The sequence below is a fragment of the Hyla sarda genome, chromosome 5 (assembly GCF_029499605.1).
Source record: "Hyla sarda isolate aHylSar1 chromosome 5, aHylSar1.hap1, whole genome shotgun sequence".
Lineage (NCBI taxonomy): Eukaryota > Metazoa > Chordata > Amphibia > Anura > Hylidae > Hyla > Hyla sarda.
Window position 1 is genome coordinate 324537130 of NC_079193.1, and position 17026 is coordinate 324554155.

The following is a 17026-nucleotide window of genomic DNA, read 5'->3' on the forward strand; positions in this document are numbered from 1 at the left end:
GTTGATCTGTAAGAGGAATGATTCCTCCTAAAAGTCCCCTATGGGGACTAAAAGTGTAAAAAAAAAAAAAATTTTAAAGTTTAAAAACACATACATTAACCCCTTCTTTATTAAAAGTTTAAATCACCCCCCTTTTCCCAAATTCCATATAAAAAAAATATGTAATCATAATAAAAATAAACATATGTGGTATCGCTGCAAGCGTAAATGTCCGAACAATAAAAATATGTCATTAATTAAACTGCACGGTCAATTGCGTACGCGCAAAAAAATAACCAAAGTCCAAAATAGTGTATTTTTGGTCACTTTTATATCATGAAAAAAATTAATGAAAAGAGGTCAAAAAGTCTGATCAATACAAAAATTTTGTTTTTTCTTAAATTTTGTCGCACAATGATTATTTTTTTTGGGCTTTTGCCATAGATTTTGGCTTTTGCCATCATATGGATTTTTAGGTGCAAAATTGAAAGGCTTAAGATTTTTAAAATTAAGGAGGAAAAAATGAAAGTGTAAAAACAGAAAAACCCTGCGTCCTTAAGGGGTTAAATTGGGGATTGCTCAAAGTTACAGGGTAAAGACAGGGCAGTGTATCCAACCATACAATGGCCCTGATTTACTATTGTAAACTTGACATGTTTTGTCGGGTTGTGCACCAGATTCTGGCGCATTGCACCAGAAATTCTGTCTACGCCAGAATTTGTGCCAGAATTGATAAAAAAAAAAAAAAAACTTAACTTTCCATTTTACTAAGGAAATCCAAAAAAGGGTGTCTGTCGGGAAAAGTGGGTGTGGTTACTGAAAAGTGGGCGTGTCCCAGAAATTTTGACCAAAATCCAACACATCTACGAACGTTTCCACAGAAAATGTGATGGATTTGAGCTGAGGGAAACCCCACAGGTCATGAAAACTGCATTTTGCATATATGTGACTTATCTTTGTGTAATATTAACATTTGATTGATGATCTGAAACCTTAAAGTATAACAAATGTGCAAAAAAATTAATAAAAAGGGAAATCACAAAGGGACAAATACTTTTTCACAGCACTGTACACTTATAATAAAGTCACTGTGACAGTCTATTGTACTGCGTAGCCACATACTTAAAGGGGTACTCCACCCTTAGACATTTTATCCCCTATCCAAAGGGACCCCCGCGATCTCCCTGCTGCACCCGGCGTTCGTTTAGAGCGTCAGGTGCAGTGCCAGAGGCTCATGATGTCACGACCACGCCACGCTTGTGACGTCACGGTCACTCCCCCTCAATGCAAGTCTATGGGAGAGGGCATGACCAATACATCACGAGCCTCCGCCCCGCATTGCCGCAGCAGGAGATATCCACGATCGGGTGGGACCCCCGCGTTCAGACATCTTATCCCAGGAGTACCTCTTTAAGAACTCAAGTACCCCAGGCACATCTTCTATAGATGTTTAACTTCTACAATTGGAGTTTCATGGGGGGTCTTCTTCACTTAGCGGACCGCCCACTTTTGCAGCCACTGTACTTCTTATCACACACTAGTGGCAGCAGTACCACCTCCTGAAAAAGGGAACAAAACTATGGCACCCTCCTAGGCATGTAACCACACATTTACAGGACCACCCTGTATAAACAGCTATCAAGGCTAACAACTCCAGATCACAGGTTCTGGTAGCAAAACAATATAACAATGTCATGCATAAATTCTATACATAATAACTCAATATATACAGTATTCAATATATGGCTATACAGTTGGGATCAAAAGTTTGGGCACCCCAGGTAAAAAAATTTGTATTAATGTGCATAAAGAAGGCAAGGAAAGATGGAAAAATCTCCAAAAGGCATCAAATTACAGATTAGACATTCTTATAATATGTCAACAAAAGTTAGATTTTATTTCCATCATTTACACTTTCAAAATAACAAAAAACAAAAAAAATGGGCACCCTGCCGAGTTAATATCTTGTACTGCCCCCTTTTGGCAAGTATCACAGATTATAAACGCTTTTTGTAGCCAGCCAAGAGTCTTTCAATTCTTGTTTGAGGTATCTTTGCCCATTCTTCCTTACAAAAGTCTTCCAGTTCTTTGAGATTTCTGGGCTGTCTGTCACACACTGCTCTTTTAAGGTCTATCCATAGATTTTCAATTATGTTGAGGTCAGGAGATTGTGAAGGCCATGGCAAAACCTTCAGTTTACGCCTCTTGATGTAATGCCCCATGGATTTTGAGGTGTGTTTAGGATCATTATCCATTTGTAGAAGCCATCCTCTCTTTAACTTCAGCTTTTTCACAGATGGCATCAAGTTAGCTTCCAAAATTTGAGATTTTATTGAATCCATTTTTCCTTCTACTCGTGAGATGTTCCCTGTGCCATTGGCTGCAATACAACCCCAAAGCATGATTGATCCACCCCCATGCTTAACAGTTGGACAGAGGTTCTTTTCATTAAATTCTGTTCCTCTTCTTCTCCAAATGTACCTTTGCTCATTCCGGCCAAAAAGCTCAATTTTAACCTCATCGGTCCACAGAACTTGTTTCCAAAATGCTTCAGGCTTGTCTATATGTTCATTTGCAAAGTTCAAACAATGATTTTTGTGGTGAGGATGTAGAAGAGGTTTTCTTCTGATTCAAAAGCTGATTTGTGGTGAGGACGTAGAAGAGGTTTTCTTCTGATGACTCTTCCATGAAGACCATATTTGTACAAGTATCTCTTTATAGTGGAATAGTGTACCACAACTCCAGTGTCTGCCAGATCTTTCTGGAGGGATTGTGCAGTCAAACGTGGGTTTTGAATTGTTTTTCTCACAATCCTGGAAGCTGTTCTGTCTGATATTTTTCTTGGTCTTCCAGATCTTGTTTTAACTTTCATTGATCCTGATGACTGCCATTTCTTAATTACATTCTGAACAGATGATATTGACATCTGAAAACATTTTGCTATCTACTTATAGCCTTCTCGGGATTTGTGAGCGTCATCTATTTTCAGGTTCAGATTTCTAGACAACTGCTTAGAAGAACACATGGTGCTGATTGTTGGGGCAAGGTCTGATGAGTCTGGGCATTTAAAACCTTTGAGATTGACATCACCTGATCTTCCCAGATGATTGAGAACAATCCATGACACTGGCAGGTCTCAGCTTTGCAAAGGGGGCAGTGCATGCTATAAATTTTGCAGGGTGCCCAAACTTTTGCAGATGCCATTTTTTTGTTTTTTGTTATTTCGAAAGTGTAAATGATGGAAATAAAATCTAACTTTTGTTGACATATTATAAGAATGTCTAATCTGTAATTTGATGCCTTTTGGAGATTTTTCCATCTTTCCTTGGCTTCTTTATGCACATTAATACAAATTTTTACCTGGGGTGCCCAAACTTTTGATCCCAGGATTTTTTTTTATTTGACTATGCTACAGGGGCTGTAAAGTTAGTATAGTTCATAGTTCATGTCTGTACCTGTGTGTGACGATTTTCTCACAATTCTTCTGTGATTTTAACCTCAATATTTATTTTTAACAGCATACAAAATGACTATTGTCTCAGATTTTTCCCAGCTTGCAATGCGGCCAAGACCTGAATCACTAGTCAGCTGATGACAGGAAGCCTGTCTGCTTCAATGGGTGGAGCGATCGCTTGGTGGGAGAGAGATCAAAATGCAAATAATGCAACAGCTGTAGGCACCCTGATTGAAAACCACAGGTCTTCTGAATGGATGCAGTTCATTTATATTTCAATGGGTGGGGTGGCTGATGTGTGAGAGGGAGGAAAATGGAATTGTGGGATTTGTAGTCAAAAAAAGAAAAGTCAAACAGGAAATACCAGTTCACAAAAAGCTAGCCACAGTGTTATGGTAATCTCATGACATAGCCATTTAGCCCCAAGACAAGCGCAGATCCTTCCTAAGCATGTCCATTACTGCCTGCCAGGTAAGTACTAAAATCACCTTATGGTGGACAACCCCTTTAATGTAATGTAGTTTCAGTAAACAAGAGGACCCCCATATGATGCTCAGAGAATCCCCACGACCTTACACACATATCAGGGTAATACATTTATTGTACAATTACTGGAGATTTCTGATATGTCACTTTAGTATTAGAGTATTATTGAGGAAGAAAGGAAAGCTCATACTGACGCATGTCCCTATACCCCCGAGGATAAATCAGTTGCGTTGGTTTTAAGCTACAGTAATTACCAAACCTCCCCGGGGCTTATCCTGTGGGGAATGATACATGCCAAGCTATAATGTCCCAACACTGATGTCAGCCTTACTAATATTGTGCCACTTCCACCTTCTAATTATCTCTACTAATTAGGACCTTGATGACAGCCCAAGTATTTGTGTGTGTGCAGGTTGTTATATGTGGCTGTTCTGAGGTGTTATATATGCGTGTGATTCTTTAGGGTGTCAACTAGAGATGAGCGAATTTACAGTAAATTCGATTCGTCACGAACTTCTCGGCTCGGCAGTTGATAACTTATCCTGCATAAATTGGATACAGTCCTAGTAGACTCTTTCCTAGGAATGTATCCACCTTTTCCAGCCCACCGGAGCACCTGAAGGCTGAACTAATTTACGCAGGATAAGACATCAACTGCCGAGCCGAGAAGTTCGTGACGAATCAAATTTACTGTAAGTTCGCTCATCTCTAGTGTCAACAATTGCCCTGTCAGCTCCCACCGCCCTCTTTCTATAGCCGCAGTAGTCATCTTTATGTACCATGTGTGGTTAAATCTGTGTTTCCCAACCAGGGTGCCTCCAGCTGTTGCAAAACTACAACTCCCAGTATGCCCGGACAGCCAAAGGCTGTCCGGGCATGCTGGGAGTTGTAGTTTTGCAGCAGCTGAAGACACACTGGCTGGGAAACACTGATTTTAAGGCAAGACAAAACGCTCCTATTATGCTAAACAGACTTCTTTTACTGACTCAGCAGCAACTAGATACTGTATGTATTTATGAGAAAAAACTTTTTTTTACACATGTAATGAATCTAAACATGAAGCCTAGGACGTAACCTAGTGTGTTATATGGTTCTGCCGATCAGTCCACAGCCCAGGTAAGGGTGCATGCACACCACGTTTTTGAAATAAAGTTCCCGTATCAGGTTTTTGATGTAAAACGGATTCCTCAAAACCTGACTAAACTGTATCAAAACGTGTGTACAAATTTTAACCCATATACGGTTTTCAACCGTATATGGTTTGAAAAATGGTGTCCGGTTGCATCCCTTTTTTTTTTTTAAAAGAACCGTATGCGTTTTTAACTTTTCACTCCATTTTGAATAAAGTTTCACTTGTTTGATTGAAATTCCAAGAAAAAAAACTGCAAAGTCAAAAACCGTATGGTGAAAACCAAATGGAACCGTACGCACATACAGTTCTGTACGGTTCCCCTTGACTTCCTTGTGAACAATTCAGTAAGCATGGCAGGGTCTGGAACATCCAAGACACCTTATATACACACCTGATAGAGGTGGGTGGGGTGCAAGGCCAACATGGAGGTAGCCGTGCACCTGTAGGCCAGGTCCATATAATAGTTTGGTATCAACTAAAGTGCTGGCTGACTTATTCTTTGTCTGTATTGCACATACGGGGGAGTGGCTACCTCCATGTTGGCCTTGCACCCCACCCACCTCTATCAGGTGTGTATATAAGGTGTCTTGGATGTTCCAGACCCTGCCATGCTTACTGAATTGTTCACACAGAGGCATATTCACAGTGTAGGGTCCGTCCCAATGAGGCCACCTTATCGCGGTGGGACGGTCCAAGCTATTTGACCGCCGGAGGAGACAAATTTGCGAGCTAAGTGCCTCACTATTTCATAGTTTCACATTTGCATCTATTACACCATAGCTGTATAGCTCTCCATGTTTTAACTGCATATTCATGTTTCACCTATATCCTTGTGCTGGCAGTGTGCTGCTGCATTCTTCTGTTGCTGTATTTCTAGCCTAGTAGCGTGCACCTGTAGGCCAGGTCCATATAATTGTTTGGTATCAACTAAAGTGCTGGCTGACTTATTCTTTGTCTGTATGGCACATACGGGGGAGTGGCTACCTCCATGTTGGCCTTGCACCCCACCCACCTCTATCAGGTGTGTATATAAGGTGTCTTGGATGTTCCAGACCCTGCCATGCTTACTGAATTGTTCACACAGAGGCATATTCACAGTGTAGGGTCCGTCCCAATGAGGCCACCTTATCGCGGTGGGACGGTCCAAGCTATTTGACCGCCGGCGGAGACAAATTTGCGAGCTAAGTCCCTCACTATTTCATAGTTTCACATTTGCATTTATTACACCATGGCTGTATAGCTCTCCATGTTTTAACTGCATATTCATGTTTCACCTATATCCTTGTGCTGGCAGTGCGCTGCTGTATTCTTCTGTTGCTATATATATATATATATATATATATATATATATATATATATATATATATAGAAAAAGATATAGCGAAAAGTAGCACTCCTTATGAAAAATATCTCAGGTGCAAGCAACCAGATGGACCCTGGTCCCTGGTCCCCAATGTAGAAGGCAAAAAGCGGCTGCAGCACACAAAATAGGTGAAAAAATAATGGTGGCTTTAATCCATTATAAATACAGATGCAACGTTTCAGCTGCCAGTGCAGCCTTTATCAAGCATACAAAGTGACTGAACACAAAGAGTATATATATGGTAACCAATTACAATTAATAAAAATCAGTGTCAAAAATCAATAAATATAAACATAATAAAAACAAACAATCCTTAAGTGTGAGTGCATAACAACATGAAGCATAGGGACAATATACAAATTGTCAAGTTAATACAGTGTTACAAAAAAAGTGTTATTAAAAACAAGTGGTAAAAACCACAAATTTCGCTTGATCATAAATGTTAAAACATTAATATCACCTGGAGGACAAGACTTCAAGACGAGATTTAATCACCATCGGTTTACCATAAGAAAAAAACGTATGGACCTTCCGGTATCTAAACATTTCGTGGAAGCACACCACCAAGAAAGAGACTTAAAATTTATGTTATTAGATTGTATTCCACCATTAAGACGGGGAGGTGATAGAGTAGGCACCCTAAAAAGAAGAGAACTCAAATGGATTTTTGAGTTGCAGTCCCTGCGACCTAAGGGTCTGAATGTTGACTTTACAGTAACACCCCAAATCTATAATGCCTGAATTCTGACAATTATCCGTGTCTTCTCTCCCGTTTTTAGGATAAGATTATCATTGTGACTGAGAATAATTAATGTGTTCCTTTTTTCTCTTCCCCTTTTCCTTCCCCTTTCTTCCTAGGATGACAAGTGACAAGCTGGACGGGACCTCACCGTACAATATTAGGTTATGATCTATATTGTTTTGAGGAGAATATACCACTCAGAGGGATATTATACATTGATCATTAGTATCATATATATAAGTAATTTAAAAAAAATTTCTCTACTATTAAAATTTTTTTTCTCTACTATAATATCATTTTTACTTCATTTATAGTTTTCCTCCACTTCTCTATATTCCAACTATAATGAATCAACCTTCAATATCTTTTCCACAAAACTAAACACTTTTTACACTACACATAGCACATTCTATTTTTCCCTTCACATAACAATTTCCTTACCTCATTTTTTTCATTTTATTTTTTTCATTTTTTATTATTTTTTTATTTTTTATTTTTTTATTTTTTATTATTTTTTTATTTTTTATTTTTTATTTTATTTTATTCATTATTTTTACAATGATCTTCCATTTTTTTGTTACCTTTATTATTTTTATCTTTATTATCTTCTGATATTTTTTATACTAACTAAGAGAGTTTACACTCTCTATAGATGTCACTCTGGTTCTCTTGACTGTCTGTCTCGTGTGCATGGGGTAAATGTAAAGTGCCGTTCAAGTTGGGTGCCTTTCTGATTACCTGACTTGTCGCCAACCGCGACTAGTCAGATATCAGTTATTCGGACCAGTGCGGCGAATGGCTGGACACTGGTCGGAACAGTCACCCAACAATTGGCCACTAATACACCCAGTATGTCTGAATTATTGCGAGTGTATACCAGTAAGTAACCAGAAACGCTGACAAAGTAACAATTATCATCTTATGGTGCTTTACTATTTTATGTTTATTTTTTCATTTTTTATTTTTATTTTTTTATTTTTATTATTATTTTTTTTAATTTTATTTTATCCTTTTATTTTTTATATTTTTTTTATATATTTTCACTATCACCCATCCATTTTGGTCTTATTCATATCGATAGTTACCACGGGCAACTGCCCTATTACACCTGGCACATATGCACTATATACAAGTTAACTGTCATACACTGATCTTGCGGTTTTCCAACTGCCTTTCTCACATTTACGTTGTTATCTTTCAAACTGCCCTCTTCTGAGATGTCCATTAGTGATTCACTCCGTCGCAGTACGCACGCGCCGCTTGGCAACTGCGATGCGACCCATGTGATCCTGTTCTTCCCCCTGATTGGTGTACTCTCGTCTCCTCTGTTAGGGCTGCTGCGCAGCCTCTATTCCACATACACGCCATTCTGGCGTTCTATCGCCATGTTTACAGCATGTACAGGTGAGCGCCCGCCGCTATTACTTGTCCTCCAGGTGATATTAATGTTTTTACATTTGTAATCAAGCTAAATTTGTGGTTTTTACCACTTGTTTTTAATAACACTTTTTTTGTAACACTGTATTAACTTGACAATTTGTATATTGTCCCTATGCTTCATGTTGTTATGCACTCACACTTAAGGATTGTTTGTTTTTATTATGTTTATATTTATTGATTTTTGACACTGATTTTTATTAATTGTAATTGGTTACCATATATATACTCTTTGTGTTCAGTCACTTTGTATGCTTGATAAAGGCTGCACTGGCAGCTGAAACGTTGCATCTGTATTTATAATGGATTAAAGCCACCATTATTTTTTCACCTATTTTGTGTGCTGCAGCCGCTTTTTGCCTTCTATATATATATATATATATATGCAATATTTAGTTTCAAGAATATATACCGTATTTTACGTCCTATAGGACGCACCGGGGTATAAGACGCACCCAATTTATAGGTGCAAAATCTAAAAAAATAAAGATTTTGAACCCAATAGTGGTCTTCAACCTGCGGACCTCCAGATGTTGCAAAGCTACAACTCCCAGCATGCCCGGACAGCCAATGGCTGTCCGGGCATGCTGGGAGTTGTAGTTTTGCAACATCTGGAGGTCCGCAGATTGAAGACCACTGCATAGGAGGTAATACTCACGTGTCCCCGCCGCTCCGGACCAGTCACCGCTGCCCTGGATGTCGCTCCATCGCTGTCGCCGTGTCCCCGTCGCTCCGGAACGTCTCTGCTGCCGGCCGGGTATCCTTGCTCTCCGTCGCCGCCATCACGTCGTTACGCACGCCGACGCACGTACGCGACGACGTGATGACGAGGAAGGAGAGCGCCGGCCATACAGGGGATCCCTGAACGGAGAAGACACCGAGGAGGCAGGTAAGGTCCCTCCCGGTGTCCTGTAAGTACTAACCCGGCTATTCAGTCGGGCTGTTCGGGACCGCCGCGGTGAAATCGCGGCGGTCCCGAACAGCCTGACTGGACAGCCGGGTTAGTGTCACTTTCCCTTCAGACGCGGCGGTCAGCTTTGATCGCCGCGTCTGAAGGGTTAATACAGGGCATCACCGCGATCGGTGATGTCCTGTTACCGCCGCGGTAGGGGTGTATTCGCCGTATAAGAAGCACCTACTTTTTCCCCCCAGTTTTGGGGAAGAAAAAGTGCGTCTTATACGGCGGAAAATATGGTAATTTAAATATTCTTTATTTCTTCATTTCATTATTTATTATTTATTTATTTTAATTATATCTCTATATAATTTTCTTCACATAATTTTTTCCTATTCATATTTTCCCTTATTTTCCCCTATTCTGGTGTTCTACTGTTTTTCCCTACTGTGCACCGCTTATATTATTCTAAATTCATTAAACACTTTTCTTCATCTATATTGAACTCTTTAACAGTAATTTTTTCTTCCAACTTGTTTTAAATACTTACTTAGACTGACTTTCTCTGTATTCTCTGTTATCCAGCATCTTCTGTTTACATCCCGACCTCACCGACATCCTAATTTTCCTTCTCTCGTCCTCTTCTTATCTTCCTGCGTCACCGCCGCCATTTTAGGTCTCGCTCAACGCATCTCTCAAATCTCGCGATACCCGGCAGCGTGGTGATCTCCTGTCAGGGTAGGGCGGGATTTTCTGTCATTCACCTCAGAGCGGCTGAGCAAGTGACAGCGTATAGATACAGCGTATACATTTAGTTCAGCGATACTTTATATATACTTCACATTCAGTATATACTCTATGGGGGAGATTTATTAAAACCAGTGCAGAGAAAAAACTGACCAGTTGCCCATAGCAACCAATCATATTTCTTCATTCATTTTTGAAAAGGCCTGTGAAAAATTAACCCCTTAAGGACCCAGCCATTTTACACCTCAGGACCCGGCCATTTTTTGCACATCTGACCACTGTCACTTTAAACATTAATAACTCTGGGATGCTTTTAGTTATCATTCTGATTCTGAAATTGTTTTTTCGTGACATATTCTACTTTAATTTAGTGGTAACATTTTTTGGTAACTTGCATCCTTTCTTGGTGAAAAATCCCAAAATTTGATGAAAAATTTGAAAATTTTGCATTTTTCTAACTTTGAAGCTCTCTGCTTGTAAGGAAAATGGATATTCCAAATATTATTTTTTTTATTCACATAAACAATATGTCTACTTTATATTTGCATAATAAAATTGACGAGTTTTTACTTTTGGAAGACACCAGAGGGCTTCAAAGTTCAGCAGCAATTTTCCAATTTTTCACAAAATTTCCAAAATCACAATTTTTCAGGGACCAATTCAGGTTTGAAGTGGATTTGAAGGGTCTTCATCTTAGAAATGCCCCACAAATGACCCCATTATAAAAACTACACCCCCCAAAGTATTCAAAATGACATTCAATCAGCATTTTAACCCTTTAGGTGTTTCACAGGAATAGCAGGAAAGTGAAGGAGAAAATTCACAATCTTCATTTTTTACACTCGCATGTTCTTGTAGACCCAATTTTTGAATTTTTACAAGGGGTAAAAGGAGAAAATTTATACTTGTATTTGTAGCCCAATTTCTCTCGAGTAAGCACATACCTCATATGTCTATGTAAAGTGTTCGGCGGGCACAGTAGAGGGCTCAGAAGCATATTGCATTTCGGAAGCCCCTATGGTGCCAGAACAGCAAAATAACCCCACATGGCATACCATTTTGGAAACTAGACCCCTCGAGGAACGTAACAAGGAATTAAGTGAGCCTTAATACCCCTCAGGGGTTTCACGACTTTTCCATATGTAAATATTTTTTATTTTTTTTCTCACTAAAATGTGTGTTTCCCCCCAAATTTCACATTTTTGCAAGGGTTAATAGCAGAAAATACCCCCCAAAATTTGTAACCCCATCTCTTCTGAGTATGGAGGTACCCCATAAGTTCCCCTTAAGTGCACTACGGGCGAACTACAATGCTCAGAAGAGAAGGAGTAATATTTGGCTTTTTGAGAGCAAATTTTGCTAGGGGGGCATGTCGCATTTAGGAAGCCCCTATAGTGCCAGAACAACAAAATAACCCCACACGGCATACCATTTTGGAAACTAGACCCCTTGAGGAACGTAACAAGGAATTAAGTGAGCCTTAATACCCCACAGGGGTTTCACGGCTTTTCCATATGTAAATTTTTTTTTTCACTAAAATGTGTGTTTCCCCCCAAATTTCACATTTTTGCAAGGGTTAATAGCAGAAAATACACCCAAAATTTGTAACCCCATCTCTTCTGAGTATGGAGGTACCCCATAAGTTCCCCTTAAGTGCACTACGGGCGAACTACAATGCTCAGAAGAGAAGGAGTAATATTTGGCTTTTTGAGAGCAAATTTTGCTAGGGGGGCATGTCGCATATAGGAAGCCCCTATGGTGCTAGAAAAACAAAATAACCCCACATGGCATACCATTTTGGAAACTAGACCCCTTGAGGAACGTAACAAGGAATTAAGTGAGCCTTAATACCCCACAGGGGTTTCATGACTTTTCCATATGTAAATTTTTTTTATTTTTTTTTCACTAAAATGTGTGTTTCCCCCCAAATTTCACATTTTTGCAAGGGTTAATAGCAGAAAATACCCCCCACAATTTGTAACCCCATCTCTTCTGAGTATGGAGGTACCCCATAAGTTCCCCTTAAGTGCACTACGGGCGAACTACAATGCTCAGAAAAGAAGGAGTAATATTTGGCTTTTTGAGAGCAAATTTTGCTAGGGGGGCATGTCGCATTTAGGAAGCCCCTATGGTGCCAGAACAACAAAATAACCCCACATGGCATACCATTTTGGAAACTAGACCCCATGAGGAACGTAACAAGGAATTAAGTGAGCCTTAATACCCCACAGGGGTTTCACGACTTTTCCATATGTAAATTTATTTTATTTTTTTTCACTAAAATGTGTGTTTCCCCCCAAATTTCACATTTTTGCAAGGGTTAATAGCAGAAAATACCCCCCAAAATTTGTAACCCCATCTCTTCTGAGTATGGAGGTACCCCATAAGTTCCCCTTAAGTGCAATACGGGGCGAACTATAATGCTCAGAAGAGAAGGAGTAATATTTGGCTTTTTGAGAGCAAATTTTGCTAGGGGGGCATGTCGCATTTAGGAAGCCCCTATGGTGCCAGAACAACAAAATAACCCCACATGGCATACCATTTTGGAAACTAGACCCCTTGAGGAACGTAACAAGGAATTAAGTGAGCCTTAATACCCCACAGGGGTTTCACGGCTTTTCCATATGTAAATTTTTTTTTTCACTAAAATGTGTGTTTCCCCCCAAATTTCCCATTTTTGCAAGGGTTAATAGCAGAAAATACACCCAAAATTTGTAACCTCATCTCTTCTGAGTATGGAGGTACCCCATAAGTTCCCCTTAAGTGCACTACGGGCGAACTACAATGCTCAGAAGAGAAGGAGTAATATTTGGCTTTTTGAGAGCAAATTTTGCTAGGGGGGCATGTCGCATTTAGGAAGCCCCTATGGTGCTAGAAAAACAAAATAACCCCACATGGCATACCATTTTGGAAACTAGACCCCTTGAGGAACGTAACAAGGAATTAAGTGAGCCTTAATACCCCACAGGGGTTTCATGACTTTTCCATATGTAATTTTTTATTTATTTTTTTTTCACTAAAATGTGTGTTTCCCCCCAAATTTCACATTTTTGCAAGGGTTAATAGCAGAAAATACCCCCCAAAATTTGTAACCCCATCTCTTCTGAGTATGGAGGTACCCCATAAGTTCCCCTTAAGTGCACTACGGGCGAACTACAATGCTCAGAAAAGGAGTAATATTTGGCTTTTTGAGAGCAAATTTTGCTAGGGGGGCATGTCGCATTTAGGAAGCCCCTATGGTGCCAGAACAACAAAATAACCCCACATGGCATACCATTTTGGAAACTAGACCCCTTGAGGAACGTAACAAGGAATTAAGTGAGCCTTAATACCCCACAGGGGTTTCACGACTTTTCCATATGTAAATTTATTTAATTTTTTTTCACTAAAATGTGTGTTACCCCCCAAATTTCACATTTTTGCAAGGGTTAATAGCAGAAAATACCCCCCAAAATTTGTAACCCCATCTCTTCTGAGTATGGAGGTACCCCATAAGTTCCCCTTAAGTGCACTACGGGCAAACTACAATGCTCAGAAGAGAAGGAGTAATATTTGGCTTTTTGAGAGCAAATTTTGCTAGGGGGGCATGTCGCATTTAGGAAGCCCCTATGGTGCCAGAACAACAAAATAACCCCACATGGCATACCATTTTGGAAACTAGACCCCTTGAGGAACGTAACAAGGAATTAAGTGAGCCTTAATACCCCACAGGGGTTTCACGACTTTTCCATATGTAAATTTTTTTAATTTTTTTTTCACTAAAATGTGTGTTTCCCCCCAAATTTCACATTTTTGCAAGGGTTAATAGCAGAAAATACCCCCCAAAATTTGTAACCCCATCTCTTCTGAGTATGAAGTTACCCCATAAGTTCCCCTTAAGTGCACTACGGGCGAACTACAATGCTCAGAAGAGAAGGAGTAATATTTGGCTTTTTGAGAGCAAATTTTGCTAGGGGGGCATGTCGCATTTAGGAAGCCCCTATGGTGCCAGAACAACAAAATAACCCCACATGGCATACCATTTTGGAAACTAGACTCCTTGAGGAACATAACAAGGAATTAAGTGAGCCTTAATACCCCACAGGGGTTTCACGACTTTTCCATATGTAAATTTTTTTCATTTTTTTCCACTAAAATGTGTGTTTCCCCCCAAATTTCACATTTTTGCAAGGGTTAATAGCAGTAAATACCCCCCAAAATTTGTAACCCCATCTCTTCTGAGTATAGAGGTACCCCATAAGTGGACGTCAAGTGCACTGCAGGAGTGCCACAATGCTCAGAAGAGAAGGAGTCACATTTGCAAACTTTGCTGAAATGGGGGGGACATGTCGCATTTGGGAAGCCCCTATGGTGCCAGGACAGCAAAAAAAAAACACATGGCATCACATTTTGAAAACTAGACCCCTTGAGGAACGTAACAAGGGGTAAAGTAAGCCTTAATACCCCACAGTGGTTTCACGACTTTTGCATATGTAAAATAAAAAAATAAAAATTTCACTAAAATGTGGGTTTTCCCCCAAATTTTACATTTTTACAAGGGTTAATAGCAGAAAAAACACCCCAAAATTTGTAAATACATTTCGTTGGAATAAGGACATACCTTAATTTTTTATGAGTTTTGCTCCGCGGGTGCACACCAGGTCTTGGAGTGGGATGTCAGTCAGGGGCCTTGAGCTTATTATAGTAGCCAGGATGTGGGATCCCCCCTCAAGGAGCATTAATGGGGGGAGCACTGAGCCCTAAAATAGGGGAACACTATGGGGGACAACGGGCCGTAACTGGGGTAGACAGGTGGGGTACAGAGGCCCGTAATATGGGGTACAGTGGGCCAGAAAACTATAAATCATAAAATAATAAAACAGGATATGTTCCCAGAATGATGACCCAGAGCATAGCCAAAACTAAAAAAAATATGCCTGCCCCAAACCCTATGCTCTGAATCATCATTCTGGGAATGTAATGTGTGTGGCCGTCCCTAACCTGTTGCCTCAAATGCGCACCCGCTCAGGTGGAGAGAGAGCACTGCGCATTTGAGGCAACATAAAAGTCCCCGATGATAGTGACTCAGTGACCTATGACCCATTTTTGAAAAAATACCCCCAGAGGTCTTATCAGGTTTTTTTTTTTTTTTTTTTCAGTTTTTTGGGGGCAATTTAGTGATTTATGGGGGTTATATTTTGGAATGTACTCTGGACTTGGTACATTGGTCAAATTATGGAAAATTCTAATGAAAAGGGAAAATTTAGGGCTCCATGGAAGTGTGATACTCCCTGAAGCAGCCTATGCAGAGGCCCGGATTATCTGGGCAAGTGTCACATTGGTACCTGGTGTCCCTCCGAATCCCCCTCCTGTAACACACTCTGCATTTTTTCTGGGATCGCCCCTTCTTTCCACTGTGGGGGATCTCACCTGGAAAGTGTTGGCCTGGGACGATCCTGGCGCCTATAACTCCAGACCCTTGGGAAGTCCGGCCTGCTCTTTCCCGGTAAGCAAAGATCAGGAACCTTAGGACTTCTTCTTGGTACTGGAGGAATGTCCCTGTGTTGCCAGCGTACTGGGATAGTACAAAAGCATTGTACATGGCAACCTGTACCAAGTAGACCGCAACTTTTTTGTACCATGCCCGTGTTTTCCGCATGGCGTTATATGGCTTGAGGACTTGATCAGAGAGATCAACTCCCCCCATATACCGATTGTAGTCCAGAATACAATCGGGCTTGAGGACCGGTCCCGCGGTACCTCGCACAGGGACAGGGGTGCTGCCATTCCCATGAATAGTGGTGAGTATAAGGACATCCCTCTTATCCTTATACCTGACCAACATCATGGGTCAGGGCACGGGACTCACCCTTGGGGATAGGCGTCTTAACAAAATCAGAGGGAAGCCTCTTTGATTCTTCCGCACGGTCCCACAAGCGGACGTGGATCTGGCGGAAAGGGATTTGAACAGAGGGATGCTGGTATAAAAGTTGTCCACGTATACGTGGAAACCCTTATCCAGCAATGGGTGCATAAGGTCCCAAACGATTTTCCCGCTAACACCCAGAGTGGGGGAACAATCTGGGGGTTCAATACGGGAATCTCGTCCCTCATATACTCTAAACCTGCAAGTGTACCCGGAGGTACTCTCGCAGAGTTTATAGAGCTTCACGCCATACCGCGCCCGCTTTGAGGGAATATACTGGCGGAAGATGAGTCTCCCCTTAAAACTGATGAGAGACTCATCTACCGAGAGGTCCCTGAGCGGTACGTAGGCCTCCAAAAATTTGGCCCCAAAGTGATCGATGACCGGCCTCACTTTGTAAAGCCGGTCATGGGTGGGATCACCTCGGGGCGGACATGCCTCATTATCTGCATAATGCAGGCATTTCCGAATCGCCTCGTACCGCTTCCGTGTCATCGCCATACTGTAAAGCGGGGTCTGGTATAGGAAGTCCCCGCTCCAGTAATGACGGACACTTGGTTTTTTGTCCAGGCCCATATGCAGCGTGAGGCCCCAAAATGTCCTCATTTCCGCTGCATCAATGGCGCGCCATTCATTGGACCTGGCCAAAAAGGAATCGGGGTGGTGGGCAATGAACTGCTGGGCGTACAAGTTCGTTTGCTCCACCATTAGATTGACCAGGCTGTCACTGAAAAAAAACTTTAAAAAGTCCAGATCAGTGAACCCAGCCGTGTCAATCCGGATTCCTGAGTCGCCAACATACTCAGGAATCCGTGGCTGATAATCCTCTGGGGGGCTCCAGACAGGGTGAGCGGAAGGGGGCTTCTCTGCACTTGTCTGGGGGGCC

General features: G+C 41.0%; 1 long non-coding RNA gene across 1 annotated transcript in view; it reads left to right on the forward strand.

Annotated features, from left to right (window-relative positions):
- The first annotated feature begins 8344 nt into the window (after positions 1–8344).
- LOC130272733 (uncharacterized) overlaps positions 8345–17026 on the forward strand; it is a 19450-nt gene continuing 10768 nt past the window's right edge. The window contains exon 1 of the long non-coding RNA XR_008843708.1: positions 8345–8560. This is a non-coding gene — a long non-coding RNA (uncharacterized LOC130272733). The remainder of the gene's footprint in view (positions 8561–17026) is intronic.